Source organism: Cydia strobilella, chromosome 1 (assembly GCF_947568885.1).
Source record: "Cydia strobilella chromosome 1, ilCydStro3.1, whole genome shotgun sequence".
Lineage (NCBI taxonomy): Eukaryota > Metazoa > Arthropoda > Insecta > Lepidoptera > Tortricidae > Cydia > Cydia strobilella.
The window spans coordinates 36,448,808-36,462,050 of NC_086041.1; positions in this window are offsets into that span (position 1 = coordinate 36,448,808).

Genomic DNA, 13,243 nt, shown 5'->3' on the forward strand with positions numbered 1-13,243 from the left:
GATTTACCTGACAATTTCTTAAAAAATACCCACACATCATACAATAATCATCATCATGATTTTCAATCGAATGATACAATTTTTGTGGCTATTTCTAAAAAAACTGTCAGCCGTCAGGTGATTACATTTCAAGTTTCGTCCATATTCACCCCAGCCATCCCTATTCACCCCGGTTGACGGTACCTGTGATTTTTACAATCAAAGTCGGGAGAGGATATGTGAGAATCCAGGTTCTTATACCGCCTGGCTTATTAAACATTTAATAGCCAGGGTTAAATAACCCCATCGTTTTATTTTCGTATTACAACCAATACCCAAACGTTTTAATTATGTTTATTAACGTATTATTAACAGTACAGTATGTTGTCATTACGAATAAGTTGTATTTACAAGCAAAGGTCAAGGTCATGCAAGGCAGTTGAGCTATCCAGCGAACTTGTCGCAACCCTCCCCGAGAACAAAGCACACAAGACCTCGTTGCGTACGGCGCTGCACGGTTAACATATTATTAACAGTGCAGTATGTTATTACGAATAAGTTGTATTTACAAGCAAAGGTCAAGGTCATGCAAGGCCTACTTGAGCTATCCAGCGAACTTACCGCAAACCTCCCCGTAAACAAAGCACACAAGACCCCGTTGCGTACGGCGCTGCACGGTTAACACATTACTAACAGTGCAGTATGTTGTCATTACGAATAAGTTGTATTTACAAGCAAAGGTCAAGGTCATGCAAGGCCGACGAGCTATCCAGCGAACTTATCGCAACCCTCCCCGTAAACAAAGCACACAAGACCCCGTTGCGTACGGCGCTGCACGGTTAACATATTATTAACAGTGCAGTATGTTATTACGAATAAGTTGTATTTACAAGCAAAGGTCAAGGTCATGCAAGGCCTACTTGAGCTATCCAGCGAACTTATCGCAATCCTCCCCGTAAACAAAGCACACAGACCCCGTTGCGTACGGCGCTGCACGATTAACATATTATTAACAGCACAGTATGTTGTCATTACGAATAAGTTGTATTTACAAGCAAAAGTCAAGGTCATGCAAGGCCTACTTGAGCTATCCAGCGAACTTATCGCAACCCTCCCCGAGAACAAAGCACACAAGACCTCGTTGCGTACGGCGCTGCACGGTTAACATATTATTAACAGTGCAGTATGTTATTACGAATAAGTTGTATTTACAAGCAAAGGTCAAGGTCATGCAAGGCCTACTTGAGCTATCCAGCGAACTTATCGCAAACCTCCCCGTAAACAAAGGACACAAGACCCCGTTGCGTACGGCGCTGCACGGTTAACACATTACTAACAGTGCAGTATGTTGTCATTACGAATAAGTTGTATTTACAAGCAAAGGTCAAGGTCATGCAAGGCCGACGAGCTATCCAGCGAACTTATCGCAACCCTCCCCGTAAACAAAGCACACAAGACCCCGTTGCGTACGGCGCTGCACGGTTAACATATTATTAACAGTGCAGTATGTTATTACGAATAAGTTGTATTTACAAGCAAAGGTCAAGGTCATGCAAGGCCTACTTGAGCTATCCAGCGAACTTATCGCAATCCTCCCCGTAAACAAAGCACACAAGACCCCGTTGCGTACGGCGCTGCACGGTTAACATATTATTAACAGTGCAGTATGTTATTACGAATAAGTTGTATTTACAAGCAAAGGTCAAGGTCATGCAAGGCCTACTTGAGCTATCCAGCGAACTGATCGCAATCCTCCCCGTAAACAAAGCACACAAGACCCCGTTGCGTACGGCGCTGCACGGTTAACATATTATTAACAGTGCAGTATGTTATTACGAATAAGTTGTATTTACAAGCAAAGGTCAAGGTCATGCAAGGCCTACTTGAGCTATCCAGCGAACTTATCGCAATCCTCCCCGTAAACAAAGCACACAAGACCCCGTTGCGTACGGCGCTGCACGGTTAACATATTATTAACAGTTCAGTATGTTATTACGAATAAGTTGTATTTAAAGGTCAAGGTCATGCAAGGCCTACTTAAGCTATCCGGCGAACTTATCGCAACCCTCCCCGTAAACAAAGCACACAAGACCCCGTTGCGTAAGGCACTGCACGGTTAACATATTATTAACAGTATATTATGTTGTCATTAGGAATAAGTTGTATTTACAAGCAAAGGTCAAGGTCATGCAAGGTCTACTTGAACTATCCAGCGAACTTATCGCAACCCTCCCCGTAAACAAAGCACACAAAACCCCGTTGCGTACGGCGCAGCACGGTTAACACATTACTAACAGTGCGGTATGTTGTCATTACGAATAAGTTGTATTTACAAGCAAAGGTCAAGGTCATGCAAGGTCTACTTGAGCTATCCAGCGAACTTATCGCAACCCTCCCCGTAAACAAAGCACACAAAACCCCGTTGCGTACGGCGCAGCACGGTTAACACATTACTAACAGTGCGGTATGTTGTCATTACGAATAAGTTGTATTTACAAGCAAAGGTCAAGGTCATGCAAGGTCTACTTGAGCTATCCAGCGAACTTCTCGCAACCCTCCCCGTAAACAAAGCACACGATACTTACCCTGTTGCGTAAGGCGCTGCACGGTTAACATATTATTAACAGTATATTATATTGTCATTACGAATAAGTTGTATTTACAAGCAAAGGTCAAGGTCATGCAAGGTCTACTTGAGCTATCCAGCGAACTTATCGCAACCCTCCCCGTAAACAAAGCACACGATACTTACCCTGTTGCGTAAGGCACTGCACGGTTAACATATTATTAACAGTATATTATGTTGTCATTACGAATAAGTTGTATTTACAAGCAAAGGTCAAGGTCATGCAAGGTCTACTTGAACTATCCAGCGAACTTATCGCAACCCTCCCCGTAAACAAAGCACACAAAACCCCGTTGCGTACGGCGCAGCACGGTTAACACATTACTAACAGTGCGGTATGTTGTCATTACGAATAAGTTGTATTTACAAGCAAAGGTCAAGGTCATGAAAGGTCTACTTGCGCTATCCAGCGAACTTATCGCACCCGGGAAAGGGTAAAAACGGGACCCTATTACTAAGACTCCGCTGTCCGTCTGTCCATCTGTCCGTCTATCTGTCACCACTCACCAGGCTATATCTCATGAACCGTGATAGCTAGACAGTTGGAATTTTCACAGATGATGTATTTCTGTTGCCGCTATAACAACAAATACTAAAAAGTGCGGAACCCTCGGTGAGCGAGTCCGACTCGCACTTGGCCGGTTTTTTTTTTACTTTCAAGCCAGTAAGTACTTATTGATCGTATTAAAAGTATATTACACATAAAATCACAAAAGTAAAGTAAATATATCACAATTATTTTTTTTTGGAGTATGAAGTTGATATGGGTCTCTATTGTTTGACATAATTATTGAAAGTCATAATGTAATGATTGTCATATTATCATTAGTCATAATTTGGTTTTTCTCAGAAACGCGTAACTTTTCAGGATTGCCATAAAACAAACCTAACCTAACCTAACATTTCTATAGGATAGGATAACCCGAGGAAAATCCTGAAAAGTTAACGGTTTCAGAATTATGACTACCTATAATGATAATATGACAATCATTACATTATGACTATGGATGGTATAGAAAGGATGCCAATCTCTTATGGCAGAATTGTTGCAAAAGTGACTGCTTTCAGCTTTAAATAATAGTTCCTAATCTCTCCGGTGGCGCTAGTTAGGCTCTGGGACATGAGTATAACATGAACCATATAAGACAACAAATAACCCGACCAAATTACGTAGGTTGTTTTTGGTAGTATTTCGGTGTATGGTGGCGCCGCCTAATTACTGTTTTTTACGGTCACTTTTTGATACATGAAGATTCATTTCCTAACCTCTACCTTCCATAATTATGACTTTCAATAATTATGTCAAACAAAGTCACCCCAGTTGATATACTGGCAATAACACATTGACTGTACCACGCCCGAGTACGAACCAATCTGCCGCCCACTCAGCGCTCCAATGGAACTCAATTCATATTAATTTATTTTTGCGCTGAAAAGCAAAAATTTCAACACGAGCTATGTAGGAAATAGTTTACATGGATACATATGTGACGCTATTTTAGGCATGGGTGAAATAGTTTAAATGGTTATGTGACGCGATTTGAGGACGGGTTGAAATAGTACCATTAAAGAGACGGGTTAAATTGCGACAGTTTTATGACGCTGCTATAGGCGTGTGTATGTGTGACTTTATACACGTGATAAAATGTGTCGTTTTTAAGCAAAAGGTACAACATTGTCACTTACCATAAGTGCTTGTATCTTTATACATAGAGTAACTTATACTAGAGCGGTACTGTCATAGTAAATTTTGTTACCCCAGTAAATTCACTGCCATCTGTCGACACACTTTAAAACTAAAAATGAAGATTTATAAAAATACGATAAAATGTATTTAAATATGGATAAATGATTTTTTTTATTTGCATTAATTATTTTTATGATTTTGACCCATGTTCTTTCACTGATATGCGTTAAAACTGTTAAATAACAAACGAAACCGTCAACGTCATCTATACGACAGTAGGCCAAAGCTAGTGGCGCCCTCTGAACGAGAATCAAATTTTCTTGGCACGTTTTTTTCCTTAGACTGTATCCATCTATTACGGAGTTATATATATCTTTGCTTTATACGAAAAACCGAAAAACCTATCAGAGCGGCCTTATGGTAAGCGATAATGTGGTAACATTTGCTTGAAAACGACACAAATAAGCGTCACTGTTATTATTACCCTGTAATGTAAAAAAAACCGGCCAAGTGCGAGTCGGACTCGCGCACTAAGGGTTCCGTACCATTACGTAAAAAACGGCAAAAAAAAACACAGCCCCACTTAAATATTTATTTTATTCTGTTTTTAGTATTTGTTGTTATAGCGGCAACAGAAATACATCATCTGTAAAAATTTCAATTGTCTAGCTATCACGGTTTATGAGATACAGCCTGGTGACAGACGGACAGACGTACAGACAGCGGAGTCTTAGTAATAGGGTCCCGTTTTTACCCTTTGGGTACGGAACCCTAACAAAAACGACCATCATATCATATCACATCGTACTGAACAGGCCGTCCTAAGACTATGTAATGGGACATGAAGGGAAAGTACCTTAAATATCGTAGATAAGATATTTTGCTGATAGACTCTATGTTATTTGTAAAAGTTATTAGTAATACTGCATTCAAAGATTTTCTAAAAAAATATTTGCTTCGTCTGGGAATCGAACGGACTTAAATGTGAAAAAAAAATCACCCGTATTTTTATGATCCCAATCGAAAGAATGGACAAAAAATAATAATTCTTCTTAAGTAACATAGTATCTTAAAAGAAAGAAAAGGTAGATACCGTAAACTTCCCCCATATTCCCTGCTAAACAATGACTGGCTTCAAAAACATGTACCAAACAGCTGTCTCTCTTACTCCTAAATAGTCTCCTTTCTCTTATCCTCGTAAATCTCACGGTCCTTCCTATAGTACTTATAAAACACTGACTTCATAAAACATTGACTTTATAAGTCTAGTACTTATAAAGTCAATGAAACAGAAATCATTTTCAGTCGGAAAAGAGTTTCATTTGATTTGTTTGTTTCAATTTTCAAACAAAGTCAACTCTATTGTCTACGACATAGGTTCATATTTCAATGGCAAATTTTGGATTTTTTTCTTGTGTCCGGGCTTAGAAGGCTATTATTATAAATCAGATATAGATCTGGTTTAGTAAGGAACTATTGTTTGGTATGGAGGGCAATTTTGAGCAGGTCTGCGATGTAGACCCGTGATTAATAGAGCATTAGATATTTAGTTAAAGCTTTGGGGCTATTATTCAAGAAATCATCGAAAAAATCATCTCCCTCCATGCCCTAACAATCACAGGTCATTGCCCCAAAACATAACCTCAAAACTCACATGTTTCCTATAGAACGCTTAAGTTCACACTAACACACACATCACGGCACGTGCAACTGTGACGTACGTCCACGTGAACATCGGTGACATAGCGTGGCCACGCGTGGCCGGTACGCGGGCCCGCGGCGTACTGCCGCGCCGGCATCGATAAACTGTATAGTGATAATATATTCGTTCAAGGTCAAGTTTCGGGACCCTTCGAGCCACGTTTCAGTGTCGACCTTCGCAGTTATATGTTTTCTGAGATTAGAGATCTTTAGGCGCCGCCCGACGTATCGATTTTAGTTTATACATCGACAATGACCGAGAAATAACACGTTTAATAACACGAACATCGAGTGTGTAGTGATTTTAATCTATTCGTTCAAGGTCAAATTTTGGGACTCTTCGAGCCACGTTTTAGAGCTGCGACCTTCGCAGTTTTATGTTTTCTGAGATTAGAGATCTTTAAACGCCGCCCGACGTATCAATTTTATTTTATACAGCGAGAATGACCGAGAAATAACACGAACATCGATAAAGTGTGTAGTGATTTTAATCTATTCGTTCAAGGTCAAATTTCGGGACTCTTCGAGCCACGTTTTAGAGCTGCGTCCTTCGCAGTTTTATGTTTTTTTAGTCGTATCGATTAAGTTTTACACAGCGACAATGACCGAGAAATAGGGAATAACCGAGTGTGATATACTGATGTATAACACGAACATGGATAAATTGTATAGTGATAATATTTTGGTTCAAGGTCAAGTTTCGGGACACTTCGAGCCACGTCTCAGTGTCGACCTTCGCAGTTTTATGTTTTCTGAGATTAGAGATCTTCAGGCGCCGCCCGACGTATCGATTAAATTTTATACAGCGACAATGACCGAGAAATAACACGTTTAATAACACGAACATCGAGTGTGTAGTGATTTTAATCTATTCGTTCAAGGTCAAATTTCGGGACTCTTCGAGCCACGTTTTAGAGCTGCGTCCTTCGCAGTTTTATGTTTTTTTAGTCGTATCGATTAAGTTTTACACAGCGACAATGACCGAGAAATAGGGAATAGCCGAGTGTGATATACTGATGTATAACACGAACATGGATAAATTGTATAGTGATAATATTTTGGTTCAAGGTCAAGTTTCGGGACACTTCGAGCCACGTCTCAGTGTCGACCTTCGCAGTTTTATGTTTTCTGAGATTAGAGATCTTCAGGCGCCGCCCGACGTATCGATTAAATTTTATACAGCGACAATGACCGAGAAATAACACGTTTAATAACACGAACATCGAGTGTGTAGTGATTTTAATCTATTCGTTCAAGGTCAAATTTCGGGACCCTTCGAGCCACGTTTTAGAGCTGCGTCGCAGTTTTTTTTTTTTGTCGTATCTATTAAGTTTTATACAGCGACAACGACCGAGAAATAGGGAATAGCCGAGTGTGATATATAACACGAACATGGATAAATTGTATAGTGATAATATATTGGTTCAAGGTCAAGTTTCGGAACCCTTCAAGCCACGTTTCAGTCGCGTCGACCTTCGCTGTTTTATGTTTTCTGATTTTCTGAGATTAGAGATCTTTAGGTGTGTGCCGAAGTATCGATTCAATTTTATACAGCGACAATGACCGAGAAACACGTTTAATAACACGAACATCGATAAAGTGTATAGTGATTTTATGTTCAAGGTCAAATTTCGGAAAAATTCAAAATTCAAATTTCGAGATACAGTTCAGTCGCGTCGTTCTCGCAGTTTGATGTTTTTGGAGATTAGAGATATGTAGGCGTGTGACGCCGACGTATCGATTCAATTTTATACAGCGACAATGACCGAAAAATACGGAATAGCTGTGTTATATAAACAACAGCCCGATTCAGATTCAACAACTTGTTACGGTTTAGATTGCATTTTGATACGACCTTGAAGATCGCTCACGCTGATTGGTGCATGCAAAATGAATGAATGAACGAATGAATGTTTATTTGTATCAAACAAGCGTATATATTCAGGTGTTTCATTTTTGTTTTTGAAGTGAACTGTTAATACTACGTCGATGGCAAACAAGCATACGGCCCGCCTGATGTTAAGCAGCCTCCGTAGCCTATGTACGCCTGCAACTCCATAGGAGTTACATGCGCGTTGCCGACCCTAACACTCCGCACCCTCGTTGAGCTCCAACCTTACTCACCGGCAGGAACACAACACTATTAGTAGGGTCTAGTGTTATTTGGCTGCGGTTTTCTGTAAGGTGGAGGTACTTCCCCAGTTGGGCTCTGCTCTAGATCTGGAATGACATCCGCTGTGCCGTGCCCTACCACACAAAGCGAGATGTCATTCACAGTGTCCATCACATCACATCACAGTGTCCTTCGGACGTAGTTTAGGCCCGGCTTTAATACCCGGGTCCAAGAAAACCAAAAGCAGGTCCAAAATATACCAAAACCATCGAATTTAAACTGTTGTGAGACATACTAGTTAACATTAAATAATTGTGACGCTTTCATCCAAAAGGTACCACATTGTCGCTTGTCGATAAGGTTGATTTTTAAATAGTGCCTTACTGACAAGCGACAATAAGTACCCTTTTGGTTGAAAATGGCACAATTATGCAATTTAGACTTACTTATTTTAGTCACTCGCGCGACATGTTTCGGAGAGGTCTCCTTTCTTAAGCACTAACAGTGCGAGCAGCGTTCACGACGGCCGACAGAGTCATAATGTCATCGTCATCGACAGTAAGCTTCATCTGTGCTCGTACTTTTTAAACATCAAACCAAATTGCACCCGTCTAACGAGGTAAGTCGATCAGTATCGATAGATTGAGACGGGGGATATGTACATACAACATTACGCAGTGAGACACTTGGATATATTTTATTTTATTATATTTCTTCGAGCTTCGAGTGTCTAGTATCCCACCATACCCAATACGTAAGGGGTTGGATACAGAAACGGATAGTAGAAATACATTTTCTTAAACCACTATCTCGCGAAGACTTTTTGTACTTTTTCAACTGTTAGAACATATTTGTCCTCGTCTATATATGTATATGTGCAACATGAGTTCAATTCAGGCGATAAACGACCACAAATTCATATAAAGTATAAAGACGCAGACTATTATAATCCAGCACTCAAGACTCGCTCCTAGTCCTCAATAAAGTGCCGAGTCACGTGCCTCCAATAAATTACAATAAAAATTACCGCCCGACTCGATTCAGTATCAGGTAGGGGGTTGCACAGACTTGCAATGGGTACGAGTATCAGTATCTGAGTAAGATATACTCATACCATCCACCCTCATACTTATCGCAAGTACCTAGTAACTAATCAGTGCTTGAAAGGATAAATTTGATATAGAGTATATAGACTAATCTATGCAATCATTTATAATGGTGGTTTAAGATTTTCTTAAGTCACAATAGTTGGCCAATATAAATAGCTGCCGGTAGCTGCTATGTATTTTTCAAACTGGAAAGGTACACTGACAGGTGTCATCTCCATACAATTTATAACCTAAAAAAACCGGCCAAGTGCGAGTCAGACTCGCGCACCGAGGGTTCCGTACTTTTTAGTAATCGTTGTTATAGCTATCACAGTTCATGAGATACAGCCTGGTGACAGACGGACAGACGGACAGCGAAGTCTTAGTAATAGGGTCACGTTTTTACCCTTTGGGTACGGAACCCTAAAAACTGGAAGCCTATCTATGATATCTTGCGTACCAATGCGCCAAAATAGAAATACACTAATAATTATATAAATAATTTAAGTTTTGTTGCTTAAGATAGTATTAAGTACTAACATGTATGGACCATTATGAAGCCTGAAATAAACGAATTTTTTTTTTTTTTTTTTTCTGTTGCCGCTATAACAACAAATACTAAAAAGTACGGAACCCTCGGTGCGCGAGTCCGACTCGCACTTGGCCGGTTTTTTAAAGTATTAACTCAATGAAATTATCTTAAACGTGGTTTACCTTTTGGACGCCAATGACCGACATATACGCACCGTAGGTTCAACGCCAAAGACCGATTAATCGGTCATAGACCACAGAGCAACATAGACCAGATGTGCATAAAGTTCAATTTCGGTTTTGACACTTCGGTGACGTGGCGTCTGGATGACTACTTTTGTGTTTGACACGGCGTCGAAAAGGTTAACAATTAAACAATACTAATATGATAGTAGGAGACGGTACTAGAATGACGGGAAAGTTTTGAAAGAACCTTTGAGGTAGAGACTAAACGTTTGAACTTTTGATTATCAAATCTTTAAGTTATAATTTTCCAACTAAGACAAATAAAAAAGGAACATCATTATAATCCCTGTTCCACACAAAATCCAAATATCAAGTAAAAATACCACCAATCTTCATCCCTGCAGGCATAGCCGGAGAAAAATTAGCAGGTGAGGGCGCCGTAATGAGGAAGCTGAGGAAGGATCGCCAATTTAGATATTCAAATTGTGTTCACTTCATTTTGCGGCATGTAAAGCTAACTCATATTTTTAAGGCGAATGATATATTTCAGAGGCACTAAGTTATTGTATTTTATAACGCTTAAATTGACTGCATAAATAGGTACTTTATATTAAAAGAATAGATGTTTTTTGCAGGTATTCTCAGTGTCCATATTATTTTAAGTTTTCTATATAAATTCCAATAAAAGACATCCCATTTTTAATGTTCCGTACTCAAAGGGTAAAAAACGGGACCCTATTACTAAGACTCCGCTGTCCGTCTGTCCGTCTGTCTGTCACCAGGCTGTATCTCATGAACCGTGATAGCTAGACAGTTGAAATTTTCACAGATGGTGTATTTCTGTTGCCGCTATAACAAAAAATACTAAAAACAGAATAAAATAAATATTTAAGTGGGGCTCCCATACAACAAACATGATTTTTTTGCCGTTTTTTGCGTAATGGTACGGAACCCTTCGTGCGCGAGTCCGACTCGCACTTGGCCGGTTTTTTCTTAACCTTAAGTTTAAGAAAAAACCCTTTTTATGTGCAAATAAATGATTATGATTATGATTTACACATACACACACACTCTCTCTCTCTCTCTCTCACACACACACACACACACACACACACACACACACACACACACACACACACACACACACACACACACACACACACACACACACACACACACGTTTTATCAAAAATTTTGTAAATTCAATTGTTTTGAGTGCACTAATCTCTCAACATTATATATAATTTTGTTTTTAAACTTAATTTTACTTAATTGTAATATAAATTGTATGTTAAACTTTACTTTAGCTAAAGTTCATGAGTACTAATTAATATATGATATGTTCGGTTACTATTTATAAACCCTTAATAGTTAGTGGCGGGGTCTTCTGTCACAAGTATTTACAATACTTACAAGGAGATTCCAAGCATAACTAAATTGTAAATTGTGAAATGTTGTAACCAAAAATAAACAATTTTTCATTTTCATTTTTCATTTTCGTTTTCATTTTTTATGATTATGATTAACATACTTATGTCAGTTGGGTGACAATGCAATTCTATGGTACCATCGAGCTGATCTGATGATGGACACAGGACGCCATAGGAACGCTGGGATAAAAACAACGCAACCTCATCTGTGTTTGGGTTCGTTACTCGTAGAATCATCTCGATGAGTATTCGTTGAAACAAAAGTACAGTCAGCGTCACTAATGGAATTTTAGACAACAAAAAATAATTAAAACACAAATATGCTTCCTTGTTTAAAACAATGGCCACCATATTGTAAGGTAGATAACAATAACTTAAGATTTCTTAGGCTATTAAATTCAGATTTCCATAGCATACAATACATAAAAAAACCGGCCAAGTGCGAGTCGCACTCGCGCACCGAGGGTTCCGTACTTTTTAGTATTTGTTGTTATAGCGGCCACCGAAATACATCATCTGTGAAAATTTCAACTGTCTAGCTATCACGGTTCATGAGATACAGCCTGTTGACAGACAGACGGACAGCGGAGTCTTAGTAATAGGGTCCCGTTTTTACCCTTTCGGTACGGAACCCCAAAAATACGATACTTAACTTTTGACACTGAGCAGTTCGATAACTGCATTCGATATATCCCAGGTAGCAGTGACGTCAGCGACGTCATAATGACGTAATTATGGCGTCATAATGACGTTGCTGACGTCATAACGACGTATAAATGCTTATTAGATTATGTTTCGGTCCAATTTTCGGTCCTCGTAAATTGGACCGAAACATGTCGAGCTATTCGACTTAATAATACGTGAGTGACCCGGTTTAAAATCCATACTTACTATATACTATAATATATACTATATATAATATTATAAATGCGAAAGTCTGTCTGTCTGTCTGTCTGTGTGTTCCCTCTTCACGCTTAAACTGCTGAATCGATTTAGATGAAATTTGGCATAGAGATAGGTTGAGTCCCTGAGAAGGACATAGGATAGTTTTTATCCCGAAAATCATCCCTTAAGAAAGTAAAAAGCGGGGTGGAATTGAGATAATTAATGAAGTGTCTGCTGATTTGTGTGCATAATATGCTCAAATTGAATAATTGCTATAAGATTTTCTCCAGGCGCTATTCTTACTCTAGCTGGGGTTACTAAGTCCACGCAGACGAAGTCGCGGGCAAAAGTAATCTAATATGTTTGAGTCTCACGGGAGTTTTATACGTATAAATGCTGTAAGGGATACAAAGTGCAACATGACACAGAGGAGACGGTCCGCTCCATCGCAGTTTTCGAAGGTTTCCGCGAGTTACTCCGTGACAAAAACTTACGTTGCTCGCGAAAATTGCTTACTTATTAACGCAAAAGGGGCAATTTAAGTCTTGAAGTGATACTGGACATGAAAAAATTCATTTGCATCATAGAGTAACTTATATAGAGCGGTACTGTCATAGTAAATTTTGTAACCCCAGTAAATTCACTGCCATCTGTCGACACACTTTAAAACTAAAAATAAATATTTATAAAAATACGATAAAATGTATTTAAATATGGATAAATGTTTTTTTTATTTGCATTAATTGTTTTTATATGATTTTGACCCATGTTCTTTCACTGGTATGCGTTAAAATTATAAATAACAAACGAAACAGTCAACGCCCTCTATACGAGTGTAGGCCAAAACTAGTGGCGCCATCTGATCGAGAATCAAATTTTCGTGATTTTCGAGGCACGTTTTTGCCTTAGACTGTATCCATCTATTACGGAGTTATATCTATCTTTGATTTACATAAATGTTTTCTTATTGTTTTAGTTGTACCCTATGCAATTGAGTTTTATTATTTTAAGTGTATG